The 12,469-nt window shown below is 41.8% G+C and overlaps 2 protein-coding genes across 2 annotated transcripts in view; both read left to right on the forward strand.

Moving 5' to 3' along the window:
• SPAG16 (sperm associated antigen 16) overlaps window positions 1–12,469 on the forward strand; it is a gene marked incomplete at its 5' end in the record, with an annotated part of 321,318 nt that overhangs the window by 242,632 nt on the left and 66,217 nt on the right. The gene's annotated exons all lie outside the window — the stretch shown is intronic.
• Window positions 4,023–12,469, forward strand: part of VWC2L (von Willebrand factor C domain containing protein 2-like) — a 122,708-nt gene continuing 114,261 nt past the window's right edge. The window contains exon 1 of the mRNA XM_017828562.1: window positions 4,023–4,043. The gene's annotated coding sequence lies outside the window, so the exon portion shown is untranslated. The remainder of the gene's footprint in view (window positions 4,044–12,469) is intronic.

Genomic DNA, 12,469 nt, shown 5'->3' on the forward strand with positions numbered 1-12,469 from the left:
CATTTTTTATGCTATTTCTATCTTTTAACCTTTGTATTTCATTATTTTATCAATGTTTGATTGCAAAACACTCAATACAATTTGTTTAAGAATATGAATTAAGAGATCCAGAACTGAGAAGAGAACTGCGGGAGCTGAACTCCCTCGCTATTTTCTCCTTTCATTTGCTTAAGAAGAATAATTCCAATTTTCAGTTGAAATACTTAGTTTTGGATTGGGTAAATCCTCAATCCTCTACATAGTTTTTCATGTTTTTACTTTGAGGTGAAAAGCAATGTCACAATGAACCCTTTGTTGAAGTTACTAGTGTTAAGGCCACAAGGTGTGCGTTAAGTGCTCTTCAACTTCCCCTGACAGTTCTTCCAGGAAATACAACAAAAGTGGTAATTTTTTTCTTTTTTATCCATTAAAGAAGAAACAAAGACACATTTTTGCTCTTGCTTCTCTTTGTGACATAGTTGTCATAATTTCAGCTGGAAAAATGACTTGTTCTGCATTAGTGGTAATAAAAACATGGCACTTGAACCTTTCTGTACAAGGTACTATCTGAAGGAGCTGAAAAGGAAACTGAAATCTTGCTTGTAGAAAGACTTAAAAATAGATAATCATTTATCATGCTATAAATAGGGAAATATTCATGTTGGAATAAGTAATAGAAAATTAATAAGTATAAAAAATTTGGTGTATCTTTTCGATATTAATTTATGTTTTAAATGGGTGCTTCAAATGTAGAGTTGTATCTATAACCACGGATATGGAGCATCATTCTAATTCATCAGCAGTGGAACTTCATTTCTAAGCTACTCCAGAGCCTGCATGTGTATTGTGGTGTGTGCTGGAAACAAAGTTAGAAGGCTGCCTTTCCTTTCCCACTCTTGAAGGGTTGGCTTTCAGCTCTCGGATCACAGCTGCAGCTCCCTGACCAGCTCTGGCGTAAGTTCACTGCGCTGCTCGCAGGGACGGACACTTCTCTCACCGTCCCTTTTCCTGGCGTGGCTGGTGTGTACCTGCTTTGGGAGCCAGACCAGGGAACCACTTCAGATTTGTTTCTCGCTTCAGCTCACGGCACAGTCACAAGGATGTTTGTGCTGGCAAAAAGGAGAGAGAGGAGTAGAGACGCATTCCAGGGAGCGGGCGGGAGAGCAGAACCAGCACTTGTGTTGGCAGTGCGCTTGCTGCTGGGATAAATAAACTAGAAATTACACCATCAGAGGTGGGGGAAGCCTTAATCCTGTGCAGCCAGAGGCAGCACATGGTCTGTCAAGAAAGTGAACCCCTTTTAATGGCCAGTGGTAACTGTAGGATGCAATTCTGCCCTTCTGTTTCCTCTGCTCTATTTGTCCCCTGCTGTATTCTCCCTCTGCCACCTTGAACTGACTCTGCTCTTACATGGCATCTCAGTCATGTTCAAATTACCAAAAACTAACCCTACAAACAGAAAGGGATATGTGGGGGTGCTTCTATTCCTTTGGGTGTGTCACTTTAGGATGAACGTGGTGTAAGAGAAGCGGCAGTGACAGTGGGATGTAAGGTGGACTGGGCACTGCCTTGTTAGATGAGCTTAAAGATGGTGTTAGCCCTATCACCTGACAGCAGTCATAGCCAGGGGAAACAGTTTGAATTTTAAACATGTGAAATGGGAAACTAGATGATGTTAAATTCAGAAATCTACAGCAGAGTAAGGCAGGGATTTCCTTAGGATGTTTCATGATAAGCCTTCCACTGAAATTCAGGCAAGTTCTGGCATCTACTTCCCATAGGCTGTTTTGGAAAGTTGAGATTAAATTCTTTAACTCTTTTATTATAACTGTTAAAAGCTTAATAATATATTGTGTGTTTTGCATGAAACTCTGGCCTTGCCAAAAACTCCAAGGCCAGCATTTACTGTGCTGGCTTTGATGACTCCGTGGGATATAATCCATGCTATGATGCTTGGATGTGCTTCAGAAGAAAACTCCACACCTTTCCTTAGAGCAAACTGAATATGTTTAGCACTCTTCATGAAATCAGAATCACACTTTTGAAATAACAAATGCAGGATGTCAATTGGTTTAATGGACAATAAGAGGTTACACTTGCAATTGTGAGACTTTAGAAATCCAATTATTTCTATTAATATGCCTACATTAAAGAGCCATATTTCAGTCCTGTCCCATGCCTTGCTTGTCTCACTGCCTGTTATCGAACTGAAGCCTTTAAAATCTACTGTTTGCATTTTAATTGGCTTTGGGAATAAGTAGGAAGAGAATAATGGAAATAAGTGGCAAAATTAAAGTAGTGCTTTTGAGAATCTGGAAGCATATAACAGGCATGTAACAGACTCCTTCTCACTGATATAAGCCCCTGCTTCTGATACACTTGTGTCTGAGACATCTGAATCCTTTTTGTCTCATCATTTAAGAGAGGGGAAGCAGGCTTTTTAATTCTGAATGTGCTCTGTGCGTGTTTCAGTGTTAATGTCACAGTTGGAGTCTGGAATTACAGTCACTAAGCCCTGCCTGTATTTCAAGCCAGCGTGCTAAAGTGGAGAATTTAATTAATATAAACAGAGAGAGGGAGGCGGCAGCAGAGGGAAGGCAGCCGGCCGAGGTGAGGCAATCAGTGCTAAGCAGATTTCCCTGGCTCCCAGGACACTGCTCCTTCACCAGGAGGATAAACCCTCCAGGGTTGTGCAGGTTGAGCCTCCACAGTTGTCACTGTGCTCCTTTGTAATAAAACACCGCTGTTTGCAACTTTTGAGCCTCAGCTCTTAGGGAATCTACCTGGCAACATATGGTTTAGCAATACATGGATCAAGTTTTCTACAGTTAGTGCAGTGTACAGGAAACCTTTTTCTTTCTTTTGTTTTACTTCTTTTTCCTTTCACCTCCTGTATATCCTGATTGCACTTCAACGACATAGAGGTGAACTCTGTAGTTCCATAACTGTTGGATCCTGGCATGGACTTGGTTGAATTTCCTGAAATGCAGAATTTCCTCTCATGGTGATCCTGAGACTCCTGCATTGCCTGACATGAGCATCATGATCGTAGGTTTTCCTGAAAGGCCGACAGAAGGGTCTCAGTGCAGAGGCTGTGAGTGTAACCTGGCAATATAAGAAGTCCTGAGTCGAGTGGCAGCCCTGGGAGCTTGCATTGAGCTGTAGGAGGCATGGCTGTGATCCTTCTCTGGGCTCCCCTTTCCCTATGGATATAAAGTCTCAGTAAGTCAACACAACAAATTAAACCCAAACTCCTAAACTGAAGTTGTGGTGACTGAGCTGCAGCTGCTATTCCAAAGTCCCTGTTACTCCAGACCTTTGAGATGGGTTAGATATTTGGCACTGAGCCTCAGAGGCCTCCCAGCAATTTAAGTGTGGGTATGAATGGTTATTGTTTTATTCAGAAGTTACCACTCATGTGGCCTACAGTACGACTAGACTAAATTATTAATTTCTGGATATTCTAATGGAAAGAGGGGAAGGGAATATTATTCAAAGAACTCATTTGGAAACCAAAATGCCATTAGGGCGTGTAGGTTTTCAATTTGGACTGAGCAAAGTATAATACATCAGCTCTTTTCTTCCCTCCCTGTCATATTCTGTTCTCAAAGCATGGGTAGGATGCTCTCCAATTCCAGGTGGAGGGAATAGATTTATTTTATGCTGAAAATAATGAGCTTGTCTGGGTTTGTGTTTGGTTGAATGGGAGACTTTTGCATCAAATGGCCGTTTATATTCACAGACCTCTGTTGAAAGGGAGAGTTATAGATGAACTGACAAGTGGTCATCAAATACAATGCACTTTTCTTGGGTTGTCAGAGTCTGGGGAGAAGAAGTGACTGGAGCAAAATACACGATTATGCTTAGAAAAAGGAAAGCCTAGTTTTTTTCAGGCAAGGAAGGTCAAGCTGGATCATTGAAGACTCAGTGAATAGGGAGCATGGGGAGCTGCTGCCTCCTCCACCTCCTGTGGTGGGGGTTTCTATTAAGTCTCTGATGGAGAGAGGGTCCAGTCTGTCTTTGCTTTGACAAACAGAGAGGGCATGGAATCCACACAATGGTTGGTAAGTCAGCAAAGGGAACAACTTTGCTATGATATAGGTTGGATATTAGGAAAAATTTCTTCACTGAAAGGGTGCTCAAGCAGTGGGACAGGCTGCCCAGGGAACCATCCCTGGAAGGGTTCAAAACATGTGTAGATGTGGAAGTGGTTTAGTGATGGGCTTGGCAGTGTTAGGTAAATAGTTGGACTCAGTGATCTGAAAGGACTTTTTCAACCTACATGATTCTACAGTTCTATATATTAATGCAACAGCTCATGGAAGTAAATATAGATGCAGGCAGAGGTTCCTGATTGCTTTACATCATTTGATATGTAACTTTTGCTTTGCTTCAAAAAAAAAAAAATCAACAAATCCACCCCACTTTTAAAGTAGAATTCAGGATGACTTCAGAATATTGCTGTTTAAGTGAATTCCAAAGAAAGAATGTGCTTTATTTTATTTATTCTATAGCTGCTGCATTACTATTAGAGAGCAATAATGCTTGAAATCATCTAAACAATTTTCTGTTTAGCACTTGAATCTATCAGGAAAAAAGTGTCTATCTTAAATGAGCACTAAATTCATTAATGTATTTTCCTATGGGAACCAGAATCTAAATTTTATAAGAATTGCTTTAAAAGTTTAAATACACAACCAAAGAGATATTTCAGAATACCAGATGGCTTAATAAGCATTGTTTAATTTTATTTCTAAAATGTGTGGGGTCTTATGGTAATTGAAATTCAGCAAGAATAATTGAACTGATATGTTCTATTTAGCCAACATATATCTATATAGCTATAAATTGTGTTTGATTTGCTTTTAAATTTTAAGTGCCTCTTACTAGATGAAATTACACCCTTTCTTGCCACAAATCCCAAGCCGTTATCTTTTTCTTTTGGTTCACTCTATTATTTGCTTAGTTTTCCTCCTCTGCAGTAGGAATAGATGAAAACAGGTAGCAAACCAGAGAAATACTAGTCGAAAAAGCATGAAAAAGAGACCAAAAAAAAAAAAAAAAAAGAAAGAAATGCACTCTTCTTGGTAACTGAATAACAACTACAAAGGGAAACCTTTCAGGTAACACCCCTGTGTCCTGTGCCGGGCTGTGCTAAGGGTTACCCCGTTTCCTTGGCCCACAGGTTCCCCCCAAGCCCCTGACAGTGAAATAAGGAGATTACTACCTTTGGGGAAAATACAGCCCGTTCCCTCCAGGAGTTCAGATACACCAGCAGTCATTGTAACTCACAATTAGATTGATTCAGCACCATGCTGGGCTTTTCTCTTACTTTCCACCAATTACAGAGGCTGACAGAAAGGAGAATAAGAAGTATGCTGCAATAAATGGGAAAGAAAGAGAGGAAAATATTGACATTTCCTAAGATTTAGGACACCGTCACAGTAAATCCACAGACTTAATAGGAGCCTCACTTTAATATAGGAAAAACACCAGAATCAGTCTCCAAAGGCAAATAATTTCTGTGACTTCTCCTTTCTAACAGAAATGCTGGCTCGTCGTGTAAATTATCTGGAGATATCGGTGAATCCTAATCTGTGCAATATGACAAAAGCATGGTTCTCTAAGGCTCTCTTAACCATTTTTCTGTATTTAAACTGGAATATATTTTGAATTCCCACAATATTCTTTCATAACCATAATTTTATACACAGCAAATGTGTACCTTAATAGGAAGAAAAGTGGGAAATCATCTCAAGAACTGTGAGTGAGACTTTGCATCCTCAAGTTTGTGTAACAGGCCTGAAGGCAGATTTCTGTTCAGGTATTAATACAGATAGATTCTGTTCTGCCAGCAGACTTCCCCTTTCCACACTCAGCTAGTATTAAAGATCTCTGTACTGAGTGCAGAAGACTACGGGGTTTTACATGTTAAGATTTTTTCTTCTTTGCTAGCACTTTTCTAGGTTAGATTTCTTAGAGACACTGTTCAGATGCAGATTATGGGCCACATCAGGGATGGAGCCCCCCAGCTGTGACACTGTGGTTTCTGTCTTTCCACTGTTTTAAATTCTGTTTGTTCTCCCTAAAACCTGACTTAATCACAGCCCTTCGCTCTCTTCCCAGAGTGGAGTACCCTTCCTGCAGCTTGATGTATCCCACAAAAAGCTATTTCTCCAAACAGCCTGTCTTCCTGCCTCAGGCCCACAGGGATGGGCACACTGATCTCTTAAACTTCCACTTATTTTGAAATCTCTGTGCCTGAACCCAAGATTTCCTCTTGGTGAAGGCCCCTTCTGTATGTAGGGCAAAGCATAAGCTCTCATGAATTTTGGAGACTTTTGAAGTGAGGGAGAAGATGAAGTTTTGATGTGGGGATTGCAGCCATCAGCTTGCAGTAATTAGAGGATCCAGGCACAGCATCATTTCGTGGCTGCAGGAGCAGTTCCATCGATTGAATCTGTTGCTGGGACTGTTTGATGTCAGGGTCTCTGGTGGTTTGTGTTACTGATGTTTTGTACAAAATGGGAGTTCTGCCTTAACACTGGAGATGCCTCTGTTTGAAGGGATCTCTCCAAGTGTTTGTTTCTTTCTTGAATCTGAAGTCTTGTTTCAATCCAGTGTTTTCCCTGCTCTCAAAGACAACCATAAGAGAATCACAAATTGTCTCCACATCAGGGAATACAGAGAATTAAAAAAAACCCCTCTGTGTACTGGCCAAGTTTCTCTGTGCTGCTTAATTCTCTGAATTAAACATGAACTACCTCCTCCTACAATTGAATTCCTTGGGGACAGTATAGGTTCTCTCAAATTAAGGATTTGGGGGCAGTATCTGCACCATCAGAAGGGTACATGCCTGTCTGAACAGGGATTGACTATAAACCCACTTTAAAATCCATGAAGTTTTCTTTTTTCATTTCATCCTGCTCAGGAAGGGATTAGAGTCTCACTGGAACAGCTCTTGGGATACAATGTTTTGTAGCTTGTTGTTTTCTGTTTACCTCTTCTGAGAGAGAACTCAACACCGCAAGACCAACACCAGGGAATGTTTGCTCTTTTACCTGATGCTCAGAGATCTAAAGTTTCATATCCACCTCCTTCTGTGTCTTCAGTGACAGCCCCTGTTTCTATGTGTATCAGGTGTTTGCTTTGGGAAAGCAATTTTGCCATCCTTTTTTCCCCGATTAAACTGTAGATTGTTCTACTTTTGCAGTAAACAATGTCTAGAATTCTACATATGAAAGTGCATAAGGGTCACCTTGAAGAATGACAGGGAAAGATTTCTCATCAGTCTCTCTACTTCTCTGCTAGCTCATATGGTTGCTTTCCCATTTTTCTCAGAATTCCCTTGCCTTAAGCATTGTGGGGAAAGTAACATCATAAAGCAGATCAGGTTGGAAGGAACTGCAGGAGGTCTGATCACCTTCCTGCCCAAAGCAGGGGCAGATATGACATCGGACCATTAAGGGCTTTATCCAGCCTGCTCTTGAAAACCTCCAAGGATGGAGACTGTCCAGCCCCTAAGGGCTGCCACTTTGGCTGCTTGAGTGTCCTCGTTGTGGAAAAGTTTCCTGTTAGCCAACGTGAATCTCTTTTGTTTCAGTTTATGCCCGTTGTCTCTCCATCTCCCACCATCAGTCAAGTGCTCCAGCCCTTGGACATCTTGGTGACCCTCCACTGAACTCACTCCAGTTTATCAACACCTTTTATTTCAATTATCTGCTTTTAATTCCTGCATTTACTGCTCATTTTGATTTGGTTTTTTTTTCATATATGTACAATATGTATAAAACCCAGAAGATACAGGCTTTGATTCTTTTTCTCCTGAAAATCCTTAAGGAATCAGGTGAGCAATGCAAACATACATCTGGGTACTTTCTCCTTTATTGCATGTAATAGAAATATTACCTGAGGCATCTAAGTGCTTAAAAAGATGTGAGCCTTTCAATCCCTATAGAACTGATACTATACCATGTAATAATTTGAAATCTTACAGTGCTTTTCCTCCTGATCTCACCAAGATTTTAAAACCTAGTGCAAAATGTTGCTGCAGTTTTATCCTTGTTCTTCCTGAGAGCTAAAGTTGTAACCTCTCTTTCTGTTCCAAGGCTTCTTTTAAAATGCAGAATTGTGCTTTTATTATTTATTACTGGTTTTTGTCAGTACTTTGGTGCACAGTTTATCAGTTAATATGGTGAATTTGGTTTATTTTTGTAAGAAGGAGTGGGGAGGGGCATTTTAAAAACGCACTTGTTTACACTTGAGAAAGCACTTGCCAAATGGGGCATGTTATTCATTGGCCTCTATTCAGGGATGGGATGAGGACACCGCAGCAGTGCTAGGCTAGGGCAGATTCCATCTTCTGAGGCCAGAAGGAGCCACTACAGAAATACAGAAATAATAAGAAATATTGCCATTTTTAAGCAGATCCTGAGGTGTGAGGAGGTAGATCGTCCTGTACCCAGGCTCTGAGCATCTGACCAGAGCAGTGTATTACACACCCAAGACTTTTTCCCTGTAGTTCTTCTGCAAAGCATCTAAAAAATTCAGGTGGTGCAGCACCACTTTCAGTAACCACCTCAGCATTTAGGAACACACTGCTGTGAGATTGCAGGTTTTATGGGGACAAGTTTCTCCAGCTTCCAGAGGATGGGATTGATGATGCCTTTATCTAATAAGGCTGACGAGTAATCGGTCCATTAGGCTGCTGTGTGTCAGCTCCCACCTGCAGTAAGGCCACCTTTCAGCCTTCATTTTCATAAGGAAAAGTTACATTTTGGGAATCTGAGTGTGTTTGCAGCTGGCCAGTTCCTGGTCCAAGTTGGAGCACGCTTTTAACTGTCCTAACTTCCCCTTGGTCCCCTTGCTCTGGACATGGCCACATGAGGCTGCTGAAACTTAGGAAAGCCAAGTTGTCCGGAGCCCACTGCCTGCTGGGCAGCAAACACTGGGGGAGGTTTCTGTTGTCAAAATGACTCATGTTTCCTTACTTTTCTGTATGAAATTTACAGTTGAAGTCAACCTGTAATTGTTATGGATATGATTTTATGTGGTAGTTTTGTGACGTGGATTCTCAATCTGCTTTTCCTTGTGTTTGAATTCTTATCCTGACTTTTGTGAATATCTAAAAGAAGTGAATTCTATTGTTAGCTCCCACAGGGCTCCGTGGTTGTTGTTCACATTGTAGAACAGAAGAGCTCAGAGCTGAGCAGTCATGATTGATAGTTTTTGTATCAGTAGTGAGGTATGGCAGGTAAGATCAAAGCTGGGCTGTGCATGGTGTAAGAGATAGTACCTGACCTGGAGGACTTCAGAATGTGTCCACAGAGGCTTTAGGTGCCCAAGTACCTTTAGGAATCTAAACTGCATAATCTAAGTAGACAATACAAAGGAAGGTGGTCAGAGAAACATGTAGAGGTGCCTTGGCCAAGGTAATACAACAGCACCTGTAACAGAACTAATGGACAAGCTGGATGTCCCTCCTCGGCTGTCAGGGGTCTCCAGGTGTGAGATCACAGCTTCCCTTTCCCCATGCAAGTTACCTTTTCAGGTAAGACAGAAAAATGAAAAATTTGGAGATGAATTTTGGTTGCTGACTTTCTCCTCTTCCCCCCTCCCTGTTCCCGAGTGCCCTATTTTTAGAAGTCACGCATAGTGCCGGCTCACGCTGCAGCAGCTGGGCTCTCTGAGCCTTCCTGGAGTAACTCCTTATAGGTTGTTCACACTCAGCCAGTGGAGGGAAATGTTTTCCTGCATTATGTATTCCTGCAGATCTTTTCCACAACAATAGGGCAAGTAATTGTAATGTAAATTATACCAGTCTGCATTGTAACCCTCTGCAACACAAAAAAAGTGTTTCCAGTGATTCTCATGTTAGATATTGATTTGACTTTATCAGAGAAACATCTTCTTGCTTTTTAAGAGTTTAAGAAGCAGAGAGGCTATGAATTAAAGACTCACTTGGGTCTTTTTACCATAGGAAAGACTAGGAATTATAGCTGTGTCAGGGTAGTAATGGCCCTCAAACATCTCAAGCTCAAGTTCCCCTCATCAACCTTGTCTGCAGTGTTTGTTTTGCCCTGAATTAAATACCTGTTCTTTTCCTAAGGTGCACCTTTTTGAGGTGCAAACTTCTTCATGTCAGTGAATTTCTAAGCAGAGTTGCTTAACTGTTGCTGAAAAAACAGTAGTGAGAAGAGCTGTGGGAGGGAGCCCAGTGTTTTACAGCTCCAAGTGCAAGGATCTGTCACAAAGAGTTGTGGCAAAGCTGATCTTGCCTTTAGGTGGCAGAAGGAGTGATGACCTCTTAAGCAACCCCCAGCCCTGCATTCTGAGGTTCTGAAATGCCTGCTGGCTTTCCTGCAGCTGTAGAAAGACATCTTGAGTGGCTAAATCACAACAGCTTCCAGACCTCTGACTGGAGGCCTTGTGTTAGTGCTGACTGCATCTGCATCCCATGGAAGCTCGTAATCCATGGCAGCACATGGAATATGCTGTGTTAGTTCTCTTGCTGCTGAAGAGATGGCAAATGAGGCCACTGAGGTGAGGAGTTTGTGTTCATGTCATCTTCCCCAAAGTTACAGAAAAGCAAAGTGCTTGGGGTGGAAGTGTGACTGCACAGCAGGGTGATGCTGCTTTCCCTGCAGTGGATGGGGGAGGCCAGCCCATTAGTCCAGCACTCACAGGCCAGCACTTCTGAAAAGCTGAGCATTGAAGGAGGTGCTGCAGAGGAACCTCTGAGCTCCTAGAGCCCCTAGAGCTGCTGCTCTCTGAGCCATGCTGCCAGACACAACTGGGTCTTACTCTGGGTACACCCAGGTTTCTGTGGGTCCTGCAGTTGCAGCACTTGAGGGGAGGAAGGAGAACAGAAAAATCCGAAAGAAGGAGCTGCCAAAAGCAGAGGCTTGGCTACCATGTTCACATCAGTGAGCAGTTGCAACGGTGTGTTTGGTCCAAGCCTTTTGCAGCCCATTTTCTTGAGTGTGATAACAGAACCACCCCAGGCACTCCAGCGAGAGGTGAACCCTGGCAGTCCCACAGTGCCTTTGGCCATTCCCCATCAGGAGGGGTCAGGGCTCAAACTCTGCTCCCATTCAGTACGTGATGCTGGGGCCACTGTCACTGCCATCCCCTCCTTTCCCTTGCAGGGGCAAGAGAGTTTAGATTTCGGTTCCTTGTGAGATGAGGAGGGACTAGATGATTCTGCACATGCCAGTTCAAATGAATAAATACTTATTGGCAAGTATCCAGTGAGATTTATACCATGGCTCGCTCTTAGCCTATATACAGCTTTCTGCCTTTTCTCCTTGCTGCTGCTGCTTTATTTTTTTAAGCAATATGTGGACTTGATCATTGTGTTGTGTCAAGGCTGTGGGAAATACTGTGCAGAACAGCACCTCCCTTGCAGCAGGAGAGTCCTTGAGACTTGTCAGCCCCATTAAAATCTGGAGACTGCACAGGAGCATAACCTGTCAGGCTCCCTTTTTTTCAGTCACCCCGTAATTGCTGTATGTGGCACGGAAAATGTGCTAGAGTAAAAAGCTAATATTTTGACAGAGTAAAAGATCGATGGAGCAAAGGCATTACTCAGCATTTTGAAGATTTGTCTTGTCTTAATACTGCCTTGCTCTCTAGGGCTTCTGAAATGTGAAAGAATTTGTAGTATTTTAGTGTAATCTTAGGGAATATCCTTGCATAAGTAGGGAAATAAAATGGCTCAGGACAATTTTAATAATTCTGTCACCATAACAGATCAGTGAATGCTCGTTGCCTAATGGCAAATAAAATAAAAATTTCTGCTAATAAATCGAGAGAAAAGCAAAAATTATAGGGCTTAATTATTATTATTCTTAAACACTACTTCATGTCTTTCATTTTGGTTATGAACAGCAACAATTGTCAAGGCTGAATGATGAAAACTAAGCTTTCCAAAAGAGTTTCTAATAGAGAGAGGCTAAAACTAGACCACTTAAAATTCATGGCTACATCACCAAAATATATATTTGAAGCACTCTGCATCTGAAATCTTTGTTGAAAGTCATACATTAAAACTACTGCTGGATTCCAGTCACTAAACCATCAGTGAACCTGTGGAGTTGGAAAGGTCTCAGAGGCTGTCGTGTAACATTTTCTGGTGACATGGGTAACCCTCTCTGCAGCCCGGAATGTAGAGCAGCTCTGTGAGAACAGCATGTGCTGAGTGAGGGCTCACTTTTCAAAGTCATACAAAAAAATCCACTCTTGTACACTAATATACTGCAAAGCAAGACACAGCTTTGCTGGATTTATATGTGTGGCAGCATGTGCAGCATTTCCGATTCAATCAGAAGAAAAATAGGCACTTTAAAAATTACATTAATACATAATTATATGACATAATGTCAGGTCGTAAATGTAGTCGTATCTCGTAATGCACGCTTGGATTTTATGCAGGTTTCAAAAAACCTTCCCTCAAATAGTGCGGGAAATCCCATGAAAACAACTAAATAGA

The sequence above is a fragment of the Lepidothrix coronata genome, unplaced genomic scaffold (assembly GCF_001604755.1).
Source record: "Lepidothrix coronata isolate B3197 unplaced genomic scaffold, Lepidothrix_coronata-1.0 Scaffold149, whole genome shotgun sequence".
Classification (NCBI taxonomy): domain Eukaryota; kingdom Metazoa; phylum Chordata; class Aves; order Passeriformes; family Pipridae; genus Lepidothrix; species Lepidothrix coronata.